The sequence below is a fragment of the Rattus rattus genome, chromosome 11, assembly GCF_011064425.1.
Source record: "Rattus rattus isolate New Zealand chromosome 11, Rrattus_CSIRO_v1, whole genome shotgun sequence".
NCBI lineage: Eukaryota > Metazoa > Chordata > Mammalia > Rodentia > Muridae > Rattus > Rattus rattus.
In genome coordinates, this window is record NC_046164.1 from 64385364 (window position 1) to 64401628 (window position 16265).

General features: G+C 38.1%; 1 pseudogene; it reads right to left on the reverse strand.

Annotated features, from left to right (window-relative positions):
• Positions 1-2031: 2031 nt before the first annotated feature.
• Positions 2032-3479, reverse strand: LOC116912758 (annotated as a pseudogene).
• Positions 3480-16265: the final 12786 nt, after the last annotated feature.

The following is a 16265-nucleotide window of genomic DNA, read 5'->3' on the forward strand; positions in this document are numbered from 1 at the left end:
CCCTCACTAAACTCTTGCAAGGACAGTGTTTGGGAGTGATGACTATGAAGAGGTTGGTTTATCTTCCAAAAGTTTGCAGATTTCCTTAGGACGAGTAAGTATTTTATATACCATTGTTCTCTGGAGTCTAATCCCTGCTTTGAAAACAATGGGATGATATTGATTCAAACTGCTCTTTAGATTTGATGATCTGTTCCTGCATAAAAATGTACTCAAAACGTAGTGGCTGAAAACAGTAATGATTTGTTACATGGAATGATTTCTGGGGTTCTGGAATTTGGGCAAAGCTCAGTTGCAGACCTTTCTATGCATGCTGGAGCTGACCTGTCTTAGCTCAGGAGAACCCATTTTTAAATATTCAGAAAGTATGTATGTACTACAGTAAACCTTCCGATGCTTGAGACTAGATCGGGTAGAGAGACATTTGCATCACTGAAATGAGTAAACAAGAAAATCTGTTTTTTAACTTTTCCCCAGAGGGCTGGCTTGCCAGAATGCTTCTGCTTCTACCCAGCATATTCTTGACAGTAGACACTCTGGGGTATCCAGCTGGCAGACGCACTGGCCTGGAGGAGCCATGAAGGCTTCACTCATGAAGTTGATACCTCACAGGGGATGGCTAGAAGGCTCAGAAACATTGTCTATCACAGCATGGGCACATGGCCTTTCTGCACGATCATCTCAGGGCAGTCAGAGCTCAGATATAATCTCATAGAGCTTTGGGAGAAACTGCTCCTAGAGTTAAGGCAGAAGTTGCCAAGCTTTTATGATTACGTTCACTTGATGAGTTCATAGGTCAAACAAGTCCCTATGTAGCTTAGATTTGAATGAATTATCATGTACTTTTCAAAGGAAATAGTAATAAAGAATTAGTGATTATCTTAGACTTCTTTTCTACTATTAGACATAGACACAATTGGCTTATTAAGCTTTCAGCAGTAATGAGACATTGGCCTCTTTATCTTATCTTGTCCCTTTGTATTAATCAGAATAAGTCCTACCATTTCTATAGCACATACATATTGAAAAGTGGTTTCCTTCCCTTATCTTAAGTTGAAGGTGGCCATAGTGGGTTAGTCCTGGTCCAGGCAGGTATCTGGGTACCCTGTCTTTCAGAGCTGTCTATAGTGTTTTAAAGGAGTCTTTGAAACTTACAGTTCTATTTTTAGGTTAGTAGGAAGGGGAAAAGGCCACACTGGAGAATTTAGACCACAAATGACCATTTTTCTTCTTCTCAAGAGGTACAATTTAACTCCAAGGTCTAAAAACATTAGAGGATCAATTGGGTTGGGGTTCACCATCTCTCCATAAAATCAGATACTATTCCTTATTGGTCAGTGTTCCTGAATTAAAAGTAAGATACATTTTCAAGGAGACCCTGCATCCATCAGGTTGACGAAGAATGTGCATATTTGTTAAGAAACAAATATTGGCTCCTAGTCTACACTAAGTCAACTCAAATTCTTATTGGATTGATACTTTTTTTTTAAAGTTTTCTACCATAAGATAGGATACAAGTTCCTTGCAAACTATCCTTTCTGCTGTCAGGAAGGCAGTTTCCTGTTTATTGACCTCTAAGGCTACTAGTCTTGTAGCTGAAAGTATGTCTTATTATCTAAAGCCATCCTTAGCCACATATAATGCAGATAAAGAGAATGGAACATTTCCTTTTGAAAAACTTAAAAAAAGAACACTAAACATTGGGTTTAATAAAAGCAATATTTCTCAAAGTGGAACAGTGAATTGTTTTCAATTTTTTTAGACAAATGGTTGCCTTCGGAAAAATTTATCAGACCAATGTAACAGTTGTTAAAATATATTTGTGCTCAACCAAGCTATTTATCTGCACTACAGAATAGTACTTGAAAGCAATCCTACAGTCATACTAAAACCATTTTTAGAGACAATCCTTTGTGTTTTATAGCTACCCAAAAGAGGTAGTTTTCTTTCCATAGTCAAAGCTCAATTAAGATTGACTAATTTAGTCTTTTAATAATCTTGTTATATCTTCAGTTCAAAACACTATGATAACTAGTAATATGATCTGCATCTGGTTTGATCTGAATAATGTAGTCCAGGTAGTGGGGTTTGAGAAGGCAGGGTCTGCATTCGTGGAGGAGGAGGTCACCTTCTTGGTGCAGGCCAGATACCAACACTCGTTCTTCCTGGTTGTATAAATGGAGGGCTCAGAGTTCCTTGATCTTCAGTAAACTGGGGTCGAGAGTTAGGATTGTAATGGTGAGGAGGAGGTGCAGTTAGAGGTGGACCATCATGCTGAGGAGGAGGAGGTCCTGGAGGAGAACGATTCATATAAGGTAACATCTGAGCAATAGTATGTCCAGGGGGAGGGGTTATTGGTAGTAGAGCAGAGGTCATTGGTGGAGGTGGAGCTTGGCTATGTACCAAGTGAGGAGTACCTGCAGCCTGGGGAGGATGTGGCATTGAATGACTTATTGATGGTGGAGGAGGTGGGGGTGATGCATAATGTTACTGTGAAGGCATGATAGGATGAGGGTGAGATACCACTGGTTGACCCTAATATTCAGGATGATGATGAGCAGGTGCTGGGGCAGGAGGTGGTGGTTCTCTAGCACCTGAACTTGAGTCATCCTGAATAGGGACAGTTCTTAAAAGGCTGTGTTTTCTTGTTGAAATACGAAAGGTTTCCTTACTGACTGAACGAGGTAGAGATGGGACCATGGAGAAGCACGGATATTCTCATGTGGCTGATTATTGTGCTCGTGCTACAAAGGAGGCAGTTGCGGCATTGTGTGCTGCTTTGGAGGAATATGGCGCTTATGATGCTTGTCTGGTGACGTTATGAAATGATCGGGGATTGGAGTTGGTGATGAGGCAATAGGAGGATGAACATTCTCACGCGAAGCACAGGTAACAGGCTTTCCAGCTCTCATAGGGCCATGGTTGATATGAGCTTGGAATTCTTTCTGAGACAGATATATTCTCTTGCAACCTTGAACAGTGCAACACATGAAGAGAGAACCTTGCGTGCACTGTTCAATTCACTGCACAGGATCACTACATCTTGGGCACTTCTTGTCTCCTTTTTTTCATGTAAAAAGGATATGTCATATCAAAAGACATGCTTACTTCAAATCATTTCCCCATAGACTTTAATAGGCAATCCACAGTTGTCACAGAAATGAACTGGTAGATCGTCCCTTTCTCCTAAGATGTTTGTCTGAAAATCACAAAAACAAAGGTGTCTTGGACATCTTTGCTAATTTGAAGGAATTCACCCCCTTTACAGCCATACCATGGTTCTTCATTATAATCAAATCCTTCTTCATCACCTTGTGGGCCTCAGGCATCCTGCTAATAGTCCTTTGAGTTTGAGGTGCAGGTTTAAAGTTGTTGGCTTGTTTAGAGACGAGTTTTATAGGAATTCTTCTGCAAACATCAAGACCACCCAAGGATCCGGAACTCTTAGTGCCTTGTAGCTCATTGTCACTGTGACCCATGATTCAGCTCCTTGTGGAAAAATTAAGCATTATTGATGGAACACTGCTGGGTGCAGTCTTATGTTTAGTTTGTTTTCTATATTCTATTAATTTATAGGGAAATTTGACAAAATGATTTTCTTAAATATTTGACTGGCTCCTACTTTATTTTTTTCCCATGTAACCTCTCATGTTACCCGGAGTTTTTCACATGTCATAGTTCTGCACTTAGATATGTTTCTTGCTTCTTTGTTACGTCTTTCTTCCTTGAAGGGTAGTAGACATTTAAGACTTTCTGCAATAATATATGAAAAGGTCTCAACTATATTTTGATCTTCACCGAGATGAGATTTTTGTGCAACTCAGAAGTGTTAGAGGGTCTTTTACAAAAAGCCATTTAACAGTGTATCTGTGGGACTGGCTGCTTTCCTGAATGACTGGGGCTCTATTCCCAGCATCCACAAAGTGGTTCACAACCATTTGTAACTGTAGTTATAGTGGGACTGATGCTCTCTTCTAACCTCTACAGGCACCATACACACATGTAGTGCACAGATATACAAGCTAGAAAAAACACACATACCATAAAATAAACACTAATAGTTTAAAATTAATAAAATGGTATCTTTTGTATATCTAGGCATGGGAATTGCTTGCTTTTAGCTTTTGCAGTTCACTACATCTCTGAGTCCCTGGATCTGGACATTTCATTCTCTACTGCTTGCCAATGAGCTAGTTCTTTCCCAAGGACTTTTCTCTTTTTATTTATTACTTGCCAAACACATACAAAAGGCAAACAGACACTAATAAAAATCTGTTTATAACTTCTTTTCAGCTCATAAGAAACATGGCCCCATTTCCAAATGCATCATGATTTTCCCAAATGTCATGCTGTGTGGAATGGATCTCTGCCTATCCAACTAGCTCTTAACTGCTGCTTGTCGTATACTTCATCTACATACTACCAAGCAATAGACACCTAGTTCAAGCTGATTTGTTTTGCTTCTTTATCCATTATGTTTTACTGTGTTTTTAATAGCATCCATCTTCCAGGCCTCAAATTCAATTCTTTTCAGGGTCAGTTAAGTCTTTGAGGAATAGTACTAGATCTAAATACTCCAGCATTACAAAGGATTATTTTTTATTGACATCTTGGTCTCATGTGTGTTGATAGGGTTGAGGTATCTTTAATTTTCAAATCTTTTTCAGATTATTGAGCTACTTCCACTTTGTGTTAAAAAACTACCCATAATGCCACATACTTTTAATTCTAGCATTTGGGGAATCTGACACAAGAAGTTTCAAGCTAGTGGCCAGCTTGGCCTACATAGTAGGCCATTGGCAATTAAACTTTAGCACTGCGGTGTATTATTATTTCCCTCTGCCCCACTCTCCTATGAACAGTATCCTCCATCCCAGCAGTTATATGTATTACAGATGATCAAAGTGCATCTCTGATAGAGAAGGCTGTAATTTCCTATAGACTTCTCTCAATGTTTACCTTTCTGTTCTGTTATGTATTTGCCAGATCAGTGTTGAATGCAAGGGTGACTTAACTTGCAAATCAATAAACACAATAAAAGGCAAAGTAAAGTCAAGGATTAAGATGTACATGCTCATCTCAACACATACAGACAAAGTCTCTAATAAAGTTCAATATAAATTTATGGTAAAAAGCCCTGAAGTAGTGAGAAATATAAGATCATGCAACATCATCATAAAATTTGGACACCAAAAACCTATATCCAACAGTTTACTCAGTAAAGGAAATGAAGTATTTTCCCTTAAACCAGGAGTGAAAGACTGTCCATTCTCTCCACTTACACTCAATAATGTATTTAAAGTCTTAGATCAATGAGACAAAAAAGATATGAGTCACAAATATGGAAGGAAGAAATCAAATTATTGTGATTTGCATGTGATCTACACCAATACTTGAAAGGCCTAACGGATTCAACCCCAAAACTTTTACATCTAAAAGTATATAAAATCAAGTATTAAGATTCAAAATTAATATAAAAATCTGGAACTTTTCTACATACCAATTATTAATATGTTAGGAAAAATAAGGTAGGAAATCTCTTTTTAAAATTGCTTAAAATACAGAATTAATCCTAACTAAAGAGATGAGCCATCTACTTAATGAAAACAGGGAACGCGAAAAATAAAACTGAAGATGGCATTGAAAGAAAGGATGATTTCCCATGTTCACAAATCAGTAGAGTGCACACTGTGAAAATGACCATCTTACCCAAATTCAGTACAATCATTATCAAAATTCCAAAGGGATCAAGCAATCATCAAAGTTTATTGCCAAATACTGCTACTGCTACAGCTACTTCTACTAATAGGTATAGTAATATATGATTTTAAATCACACTATTACAGCCCATGCATGTATGTAGTCCCATCATTCCTGAAGCCAAGAAAATCTCATGATTTTGATGGCAAGTAGGGAACATTTATCTCTGTGAGAATGATCATGACACTGTAAGAACATACATATGCATGCACACATGAACGTCAACATACCAATGAGAGGAAGGGAAGGAGATTATAGGGGAAGTGTAGGCAATAGTGTGAATGTGACAGTGCATTATGAACAAGAATGAAAATATTATAATGAAGTGCAATATTTTTTACAATAAAGATATATTAATGAAACAGCATTCTGGATAGCTAGATAGCATTCTAGATAAGAGTGCTAGCTCTGTAATCAAGAGGACATGGGGTTGGGGATTTGGCTCAGTGGTAGAGCGCTTGCCTAGGAAGCGCAAGGTCCTGGGTTCGATTCCCCAGCCCCGAAAAAAGAAAAAGAAAAAAAAAAAAAGAGGACATGTATTTGAATCCCCAGTACCCATGTGTAAAAAACTTGTTATAGTTACACATATATGTAACCTTACTATTACTAGGAAGATACAGGTGAATTCTAAGAGCTTTCTGGACAGTCAGGAGACCTGCAAAATCAGCCTTCATGTTCAGTGAGAGATTATTTTCTAAAGGTGATAAGGTGGAGAGTGATCCAAAAATACTGAGCAGCCTTCTGTGTCTTCTGCATTCATTCACATACTTGGAATTGCATCCCTGCACTCTCATGAGAACATAGTACTATAGACACATATACTATATGTGCACACACACAAACACATGCACATACGGTAGGAGCGCCTTAGTCTAAGCTGCTCTCAGCTTCTAGCCTTTCTTCAATAAAGTGGAAATATAAATATCTTACTCAAAGGATTTAAATGCTCTGTAAAACTCTTGTGCCTTGTAGCCTAAGTAATTTCCTTTATGAAACACGAAGTTTGCTTAATGATCTGTTCATGACTTTTAAAACTATAATATATAAGTTTATTAATTATTTGAGAATTTCATAATGTACATAATACATTTTTAGTGTAATTACCTTCATTCTCCCCCTAACTTTTCCTCCTCTTACCCCTTCTTTTTAAAAGTATTTTCTGTCCTCTTAACTTTTTCCTTATGTGTACGAATGTTTTGTCTGCATGTGTATTTGTGTACCACTTGCTTGCATGGTATCCATAGAAGCTGGAAGACAGCATTTAATACCTAGAAAGTACAGATTATTGTAAGTCATCCTGTGGGTTCTGGGAATTGAACTGTGGAAGGGCAGCCAATGCTCTTAACTGCTGAGCCAACTCTCCAGTCCTATTGTGTTCTCCTCCCTCTTCCCCTCCCCTTCTCCTCTTCCTTTCTCCTCCTCCTCCTTGGCAGAATCTTTTGACTTTCTTCTCTTTCCATTTCGACTAGTTTGGAAGAGTTGTAGATACACATGCGGTTGTCAGATCTGATCTGCTGACCACTTCCGATACCTAAAGTCTAGCATGCTTCTGACTCCTCTACATGTTCTAGGGACTATTTTAACTCCTGTCATCATTTAATACCTGTTTCAACTCGTACATCTTAGTGTTTCTCTCCTTCCCAAACTCACTGAGTCTTTGTATGCATCCTCGCCTGCAGCATGGACTTGCTGGGAATCTATTTTGCTTAACCAGAAGCAACTTCTCTTTTTCATCTCATGACCATGTATCTGGCTCTGGTCTTGGTCATCATAGATATTCAGCAGAGTGGCTCTCTTCTTTCTAAGATCTACAACAGCTGAGCATTTAGGCTCTGGGCTTTTGTCTACTTGTGTAATCATTTGAGTCATTAAATCAGCAAGTCTCATGTATTCATATTCTGCTCATATAATAAAAACAATTGCACCAATATCACAGCCTGGAAGTAAGCACTAATCCCTTGGACAAAGCTGTTTGGTAAGAGTATTATTGTTTATCTCAGTGTTGGGCCATCCTACACAGGCTTTACTAACAATATTACTTATAGTAGGGGCTTTGGGACAAGCTCTAGCATTCTGGCATCTACAATGGCTGCAACTGGGTGATTAGGCCATCCTAAGTAAATCCCCATGATCCACATTAAAAACCTCACACCAGGTCTCAGGTGAACTTCCCTGGATAACAATATTGCACATGACAGTGTACATTAGGGCTGGGAGAACTGAGCTTGGCCTGTACCCCTTCACCAAGGGAAGACATTTGCAAGGCCATGCATGCTGTACCCTGTATGTTTCTTTTTTCTTTTTCTTTTGCTTGTTGTTCCTGAGTTCATTCTTTTGTAATATTCAGGGACTCCTGCATGCTAGGCAAAGACTTTATCAGTAAACTACATCACAAAGCATCTCTTTATTTAAATTTTAAGACAGTGTCTAAGTCACTCAGACTAACCTTCAATTCTAAATAAGCTTCCCATGTAGCTGACATTTCAAGCCTACACCTAACCATGTAGAAAATAATTTTCTGAGTTTATAATTTTTCAATCATGTGATGACTTGAAGGTGGTCTCCAAATAAAGCAATGTACCTGAATCTGTGACCACCAATAAACCACAATAGCCTAAGGCAGGCTTTGATTTTACACATAATATATGGAGACACTAATAGCAATAGAGTCTACCTCACTGGGATCTGATAAGGACTCAATATTGCATATATGTTCGATGCTTGCTATTATTATGAAAAGTGTTGATTCCCTCATTTCTTTCTTAGTCCATTTGCATGGGGTCTCCTGTTTATCTGCTATAGTTATTGGCTTGGTGATTTTGTAACACTCCAAACAGTGGGAGTGTGTGTATTCTGATTCTTTGCCTGTTCTTGGGGCTTTTTTCCTCTTGTTATCCTGCCTTGTCCAGCTTCGATATGAGGCCTTTTGCCATATCTTACTGTATCTTGTTTTGTCATGTTTGACTGTAATCTCTTGGCGGTCAGCTCTTTTCTGAAGAGGAAATGGAGGAGTATATATCTAGGAAAGAAGTGGTAGAGGTTAGCTAGAAGAGTGGAGGGGAGGGGAACTGTGGTCAGGATCAAAGTATATAGTTTCAATTAAAGAAAAGCAAAACCAAAACAAAATATATCGAATATATATATATATATATATACATATATATATACATATACCATTAGACTAGTTATGATGTTCAAGAGATATTGGTATTACCATTGTTATTTCTATTCCATGAACATTTCCATGCCAACACGGCATTTTGTTACTTTTGCAGATAGGATTTGAAAGTCTATGCATCATATTATTAAACAATAACACCATGAGTTCTACAGTCCCTCCAAATTTTCCTGATTACTCTTATAATTTCAGATTATTTAGTACCTAATGAATACATTGTGGTTTTCATATATAGAACAATTAACTTTCTCTAAGATAAATTCTAGATTTAAATTACCTGTGCTGAAAGTTTTTACTTACATTGACAGACTGAATTCTAAAACATTGCACTTGGAGTGATATTTATTTTGCCCATTTTCCTAGACCCATGAAGGCAAAGTAAAGAAAAAGTCATTTGGTTGGGTCACAAGCATCACAGCAACAGATGGACATAATTTGACCTTAGGTTTTCTGAGAAAAAACCTGGCTAAGTAATGTTTGTTTTATCTGGTTCTGGAAATGAAGCTCCATGCTAGCACAGGGAGTAATTAGGTAAGCTATCTATCGTCACATCTATGTTTAAGGGGAGAATTCACCATACAAATTCATTATGATGTAGAAAAAAATCATAACTTCTATTGGCAACTGTGCATCTATTAGAGAGGATTAAGGAGAAAGGAAAATAGTTTTACCTTTGGTGGCTCAGAAAGAACTAATCCACAAGGCAGCATTATGCTAATCACACTCCCTCCTAATGTGGTGGTCTTCTGATTAATATTTGCACACGTTTGAGGCAGGGAATGGATACATTTCTAGAAATGAATTTTAATTTTGGCTTCTCCACATGAGCCACTGTCACTGCTGTATCCACCCCCTTTCTTGTACATCTCTGTAATAAAATGGAGGTTGAGAGTCAACCTGAAGTTGCAGCAGCATACCAAACTTTTATGCTTTAATATTCTTACTAGAATGTTCTCGATGTTTATGCTGTTGTAGGAAGGCAGCATGGCCAGCTTATGACACTCAACCAGTAGAGAAAAATGGATTATACTGGGGTCAAAGAATACCCTGGTCATGTGAAAGGGTGAAGTCTTTTCAGACCTGAATTTTCCTTAACAGGAAAAAGGCCTTTATGTGGCTTTTCAGGAGTGCTGGACAGAAGCTACTGCCACCATACAAATACACATTGAAACTAGCAGAACCATCATTGTAGCTTAGTGAAGTTATGATGCGTTTTCCCCTTAAGCATTCAGTTTCCTGGAGTTGAGAAAGTTCTTGATGCCTATATTATCCTTTTTTTTGCCCTGAACTTAAAAACTCCATTCTGGTTAGTTTTCCCTGTCAACTTGATACAACCAAGGGTCTTTGGGAAACAGAAAGTGAATCGAAGAATTTTCCAGGTCAGATTAGCCTATAGCATGACTGTGAGGAATTGTCTTGATTGTTAATTAATGAGGATGGTCCAGCTCCTCGTGAGTGTTTTCACCTATTGGGCAAATGGTCCTAGGAAGTGTGAAAGATGGGTGATTACAAGGCAGAGGAAGTGAGTTAGCAAGCTCTTTCCTCTACAGTCCATGTATAAGATGAGTTTCAACCACAGTTTCCCTCAGCATTAGACCTTTACATGGACATGTAAGCTGAAATAAGCCATTTACCTTCCATGTTGGTTTTGGTCATCATGCATATCGCCACAGTAGAATGCAATCTAGAAAAGACCTCAGACAGCTAGGGTGGGAGATAATTCAAACAAGGAACAGCTTCCCATCCAAACATGAGGACCTAAATTCAATGCTCAGACATCATGTAAAAAGTATAGTGGCATGTAGTTCAAGCCAGGGGAGATGGAGAAAGAAAGAACCATGGGGCTGTCTACCTCATCTGAATCTGTGATCACACTGAGTTACACTGTCAAAGAGAATATGTGTGCCTCTTAGACGACAACAGCTGAGGTAGACATCTTCCCTTCAAACGTGCACACACACAGCAACCCATATTATGGAAAGTTGCATGTACTCATCCCTCTGGAAAGTTGAATGTTCTTATCATTCCCAAGCATCTGCTGCAGAAATTTCTGTGCATGGACCCACACACACTAATCAACAATCAAGACATTTCTCCACAGGCATGGGCACATTGATCTGAGCCATCTTTCAAATAAGAATCTCTGTTCCCGAAAGACTCTTGGTTAGTGTGTAATTTTGACAAGGAAAAAGGACAACACATATAGCTTAACACATACTATCTAATTACTACTATCTGACTTAATTTTATATTCCCAGGAGATTTTCACACAGCAGTGGTTAATAGAGAAAATGCTTATTGAAGATACACACATGAGTAAATGCTCAGAAGAAAGAAAGGCTACCGTACAAATGTGGATCATTACAGGAAAATGGAGTTCTAGTTCGGGAACATTGGAAAATATATTTGTTGAATACATAATCTATCTCCAGCATGGCTCAAATATGCTGTGACACTGGGACACGTAACTTAAATTTTCAGTTCTTAGCTACCATACAGATAGTACCTAACCATAAAGATAGTAGTTTCTAATATAGTAACTTCTAACATAAAGGTTTCATTAACAAACCATGAGAAAAATCTATCTCGATGTATGATTTGCATAACAATTTGTATTTTACTGCTTTCTTGTTCTCTATCAATAAGCAATGTTCAAACAGAACTGCCCTTAGCCTGCTTTATAATGCGGAACTCCTATCCTTTAAGTAGGACACAGCCAGAATTAAGCACAGGCTCACCTCGACTTTCAGGATATACGAATGTTATTAATACGGGGCTGTGTGATGATATATTCTTGCATTTCTCTGATGTTTCATGTCTACCAGCCCTGTGAGGTGGAATAAATTTAATCATATTTCTTAAATGTGAAATATGAAGCTTAATAAGTTGTCACTTCCTCAACATCTATGCAGTCCATGCTTAGCAGTCAGAGTTGATCCCTTTCTACTTCTTCCCCTTGCCTCCCATCTCTGCAATCTCTATCCGTAGAACTCGCTGCTCTTTCTAAAGCACACGTTCCACGAGGGGCTTCTCTCACCGCTTTTCTCTTACCCGTGTTTTCCCAGTGGGCTCAGTTTCCAGTAAGGACTCTCATCTTCCAGCTCCTGGACTCTGGCTCCTGCAGGCAAGGCCTGGTAAATATGTCATCAAGGCAGCGCGTCATAAATCTATCACCTCTCCCCAGCTCTGCCCTGGCACTACTATAACCCAGTGAGCACAGCCCAGGTAGGCTTGGATGAGCCTTAATGCGAAAACAAATGAGCTCGCTCTCAATGAGCTGGAACCTTCTGCCTGAGCTAATGTTACAGTGGATTTGTTTGCTTCCTGCAGCTGGCTAAGCAGTTCCTGTGGCTGTGACAACAGTTTCCATGGATTTCTTTTTACTCCTCACTAGACTTGACATGGAGTTGTTGTGGTTTACAATTTCCCTGCTGCAAGGGCTTTCTGATGAGCTCGACGGTAGGAGTTGTGAGGCTGAGCCAAGGAAATCAGAAATCCCTGTGTGTAGGAAGAAAACATTGTCAGACAGGGCAGGCTAATAACCCCCACTCACACTCCAGGGGTAGCACTTCTAGGACCATAATGGTCTGATGAACTCTGGCTTGAGAATCTAAGGAATTGGGCTTCGTTTATCTTTTTGTTGCTACTAGGTAATTCTAGTTAATTACCTTAAACCACTCACCTACCCAACTTTCAGAATTACCTAAGTAAAAGAGAATATAGATTCTTGAGTTCAATTCAGATTACTGAGTCAGAATAATCACAAAGAAAGCCAGGGATCCTTTTTTCTTAACCTATGTTTCAGATGGTATTTATAATCTGATATATTAGAAAATCTGGGCATCTAGGATCCCTGTGCACCTAGAATACCAGATGGCTCATATATTACCTGATTCTGCTAACCAAAAGAATTTTATAACATGGAAAATTATTAAGATAAATTGAAGAATTGCTGAGTCAGAGTCCTTAGAAACATGATTTACGAAATTGTATGTGTAACAGTTTCACCAAAAGACTTCTATACAAGTCAAGATTTTTTAAACTAGGCATAGAATTTTTCCCTCTGCCTTGTGTTTGGAAATACTATAAACTTCATGCCAGGGTAGTGAGATATGCAGGAGATAAAGTAATTAGCATGGTTTCCACCATGGGGGAGCAAGTGCTTGATAAAAGTTTGATGCATACACTACAAAGATTTTAACAATTTCCTTGGACAGAATTCAGTCTTCTTTCCTAATTTCCACACCACAGTGGGAAAGTGCATGCCAAGTAGTCAATATGTTGTTATTGATCAAAGCTGCTTTTCCACTTCACACATTTCTGCTTTTTATTCACCTTGCTTATGTCTATTTTGGGAAGAAATTTCAGTGGAGTAACAACTGCATATTGACCAGAGCTATTCATGTCACTATAAAATGTTACCTTGTGAACTTACTAAAGCAGTGTCTTTTGAGGTGGATAGAATGACTATTAGTCTAACTTCACATATGAAAAAGCAAAGTCAGAGAGGAAAGGCCAACCTGTCCAAAGTTATTCATCTGAGGAAAAAAATGAAAAATAAGAAAGAAGGAGGGGGAGAGAGGACATGACAAAGCAAGACAAGACCAAAACTTTAACACAGAAGCTTTATCTAGTCTGATGCACATCACTACATTGCTGTCATATCTATATCTATATCTGTATCTGTATCTGTGTCTGTATCTGTATCTTTATATCTATATCTATATATTTATCTATATCTATATCTATCTGTCTATCTATCTATCTATCTATCTATCTATCTATCTATCTATCTATCTATCTATCTATCTATCTACCTACCTAGTAATCCATAAGAGAGAAGACATGAAAAGAGCACATGGCAAGGAATAGGAGCCATGATATTGGTCAGACCAAACTCCCAATTCCTGCATTTATTAATCAAGAATATTAAATGGATGGGAGAAAAAAATCAGCAAATATTTTAAAAATACTCCCAAAATTCATTAAAATGCATTTCTTTAGATAATTAAAATGTATCATATTGATTCCATGGTTAAAAAGCCAACTGGCAAACTGTTAGGTTGAGATGGCTTTTTATTTCAGATTCCTAGTTAGCAAATAGAAAAACCTTAGGCTCTACACTCAAAAACCTTCATGTAAGGATATTCTCAGTCCTTCCCTCAACTCTTCCACAAGCCTTCCTGGGCTCCATCTAATGTCAGGCTATGGGTCTCTGTGTCAGTTTCAGTCCGCTGCTGGGTAGAGCCTCTCAGAGGACAGTTATGCTAGGCTCCTGTCTGTAAGTATAACAGAGTATTATCAATAGTGTCAGGGATTGGTTTTTGCCTATGGGACGGGTCTCAAGTTGGGCCAGTCATTGGTTGGCCATTCCCCAGTCCCGGCTCCATCTTTGTCCCTGCACTTCTGGTAGGCAGAACAAATTTTGAGACAAGAAGTTTTGTGGTGGCTTAGTGTTCTTATTCCTCCACTAGGAGTCCTACCTGGACAGGAGATGGTCACTTCAGGATCCACATCCTCCATTGCTAGGAGTCTCAGTCAGAGTCACCCTCATAGACTCCCTGGAACCTCCCCCGTCCCGGGTCTATGGCAATTCCTAAAGATGCCCCCCTCCAATTTCCACTTACTTTCCTTGCTCCCTCTCCCCTGCTCTCTCTACATCTGATCTCTGCCCAACAAACACACTTGGTTCTCCTTCCCTCCCCCTCTCCCACCCAATTCCCTCCTCCATTCACCTCCAATGATTATTTTATTTCCCTTTCTGAGTGAGATTCAAGCATCCTCCCTTAGTCCCGTCTTGTTATTTAGTTTTTTTTTGGGTCTGTTGATGGTGGTGTGGGTATCCTTTGCTTTATGGTTAATATCTACTTATAAGTCCTTTTGTATCTGGGTTACTTCACTCAGGATGATATTTTCAAGTTCCATTTATCTGCTGAAAATTTGATCATGTCTTGTTTTTAATAACTGAGTAATGTTCCATTGTATAAATGAACCACATTTTCGGTATCCATTCTTTGGTTAACAGGCGTCTGAGTTGTTCCCAATTTCTAGTTATTACAAATTAAGCTGCTATGAACACAGTTGAGCCACTGTCCTTGTGATTTGGTAAAACATCTTTTGTATATATGCTCAGCACTGGTATAGTTTGGCCTTAAGTTAGAGCTATTCACAAATTTCTGAGAAGCCGAATTAATTTCCTGCAGGGTTGTACATACAAGTTTGTACTCTCACTAGCAATGGAGGAGTGTTACCCTTGCTCCACATTCTTGCCAGTATGTGATGTCACTTGAGTTTCTTATATTAGTCATTCTGATGGCTATAAGCTGTAATCTCAGAGCAATTTGATTTGCATTTCCCTGATTATGAAAGGTGTTGAACATTTTTTGATTTTTGGCCACCCAACCTCGATCTGTTGAGAATTCTGCTTAGCTCTGTATCCCATTTTTAAATAATGGGTTATTTGGTTTGTTCATGTCTAACATCTTGAGTTCTTTATATATTTTGGATATTAGGCCTCTGTCAGATGTAGAGTTGGTGAAGATCTTCTAATTTGTAGGCTGCTATATTGTTCTATTGATAGTATCCTTTGCCCTACAGAAACTGTTCAGTTTCATGGGATCCCATTTATCAATTGTTGATGGTACAGCCTTTGATTTTGTGTTCAGGAAGTTGTCTTCTGTACCAGTGCAGTTAAGGCCAATTCCCAGCCTGTTCAATTTGAAGTGTCTCGTCACAATAGTGATTTTGCACTATGCATACAAGTATAGTTTATTTTTGATAGGAGAATCTGATTCTCAGGACTTTAATACAAACAAAATACTCTTATATAGTGGTCTTCAGGAATTAAATGCAGACCTTCCAAATTAAGAAAAAAATGATATAAGCTATTATACACAAATAAGTGCTCAGTATCATTTTATTGTCTTCAATATAAACCAAAACATATTGAAGAAAAAGATATTTTTTGAATTAAGAAATTGTTTTAAAATAACCCAAAATAAAGAAAACAATAAATACACCATTGGAATTTTGAAATGTTTATTGGAAGAATTTTTAAATGGAAATGGTCATAATAATATATGAGGTTTATGTATACATATAATATTATTAAACTATTCAAATAACTTCACAACTAAAAATAAAATTTAAGTGATATTTATTCTCAAGTGAACACCAGATTAGGTTAAAATTACAGTAATAATTTTATCTAAGATGTGAAAATAGACATGTAGAAACTAAAGGCCATTATTAAGCAGAGAGGATCAAATAGCAGGAGTAAAAAAGTAAGTTGCACATTTAAAGTAATGAAATTTTAGAAGTCACAAAG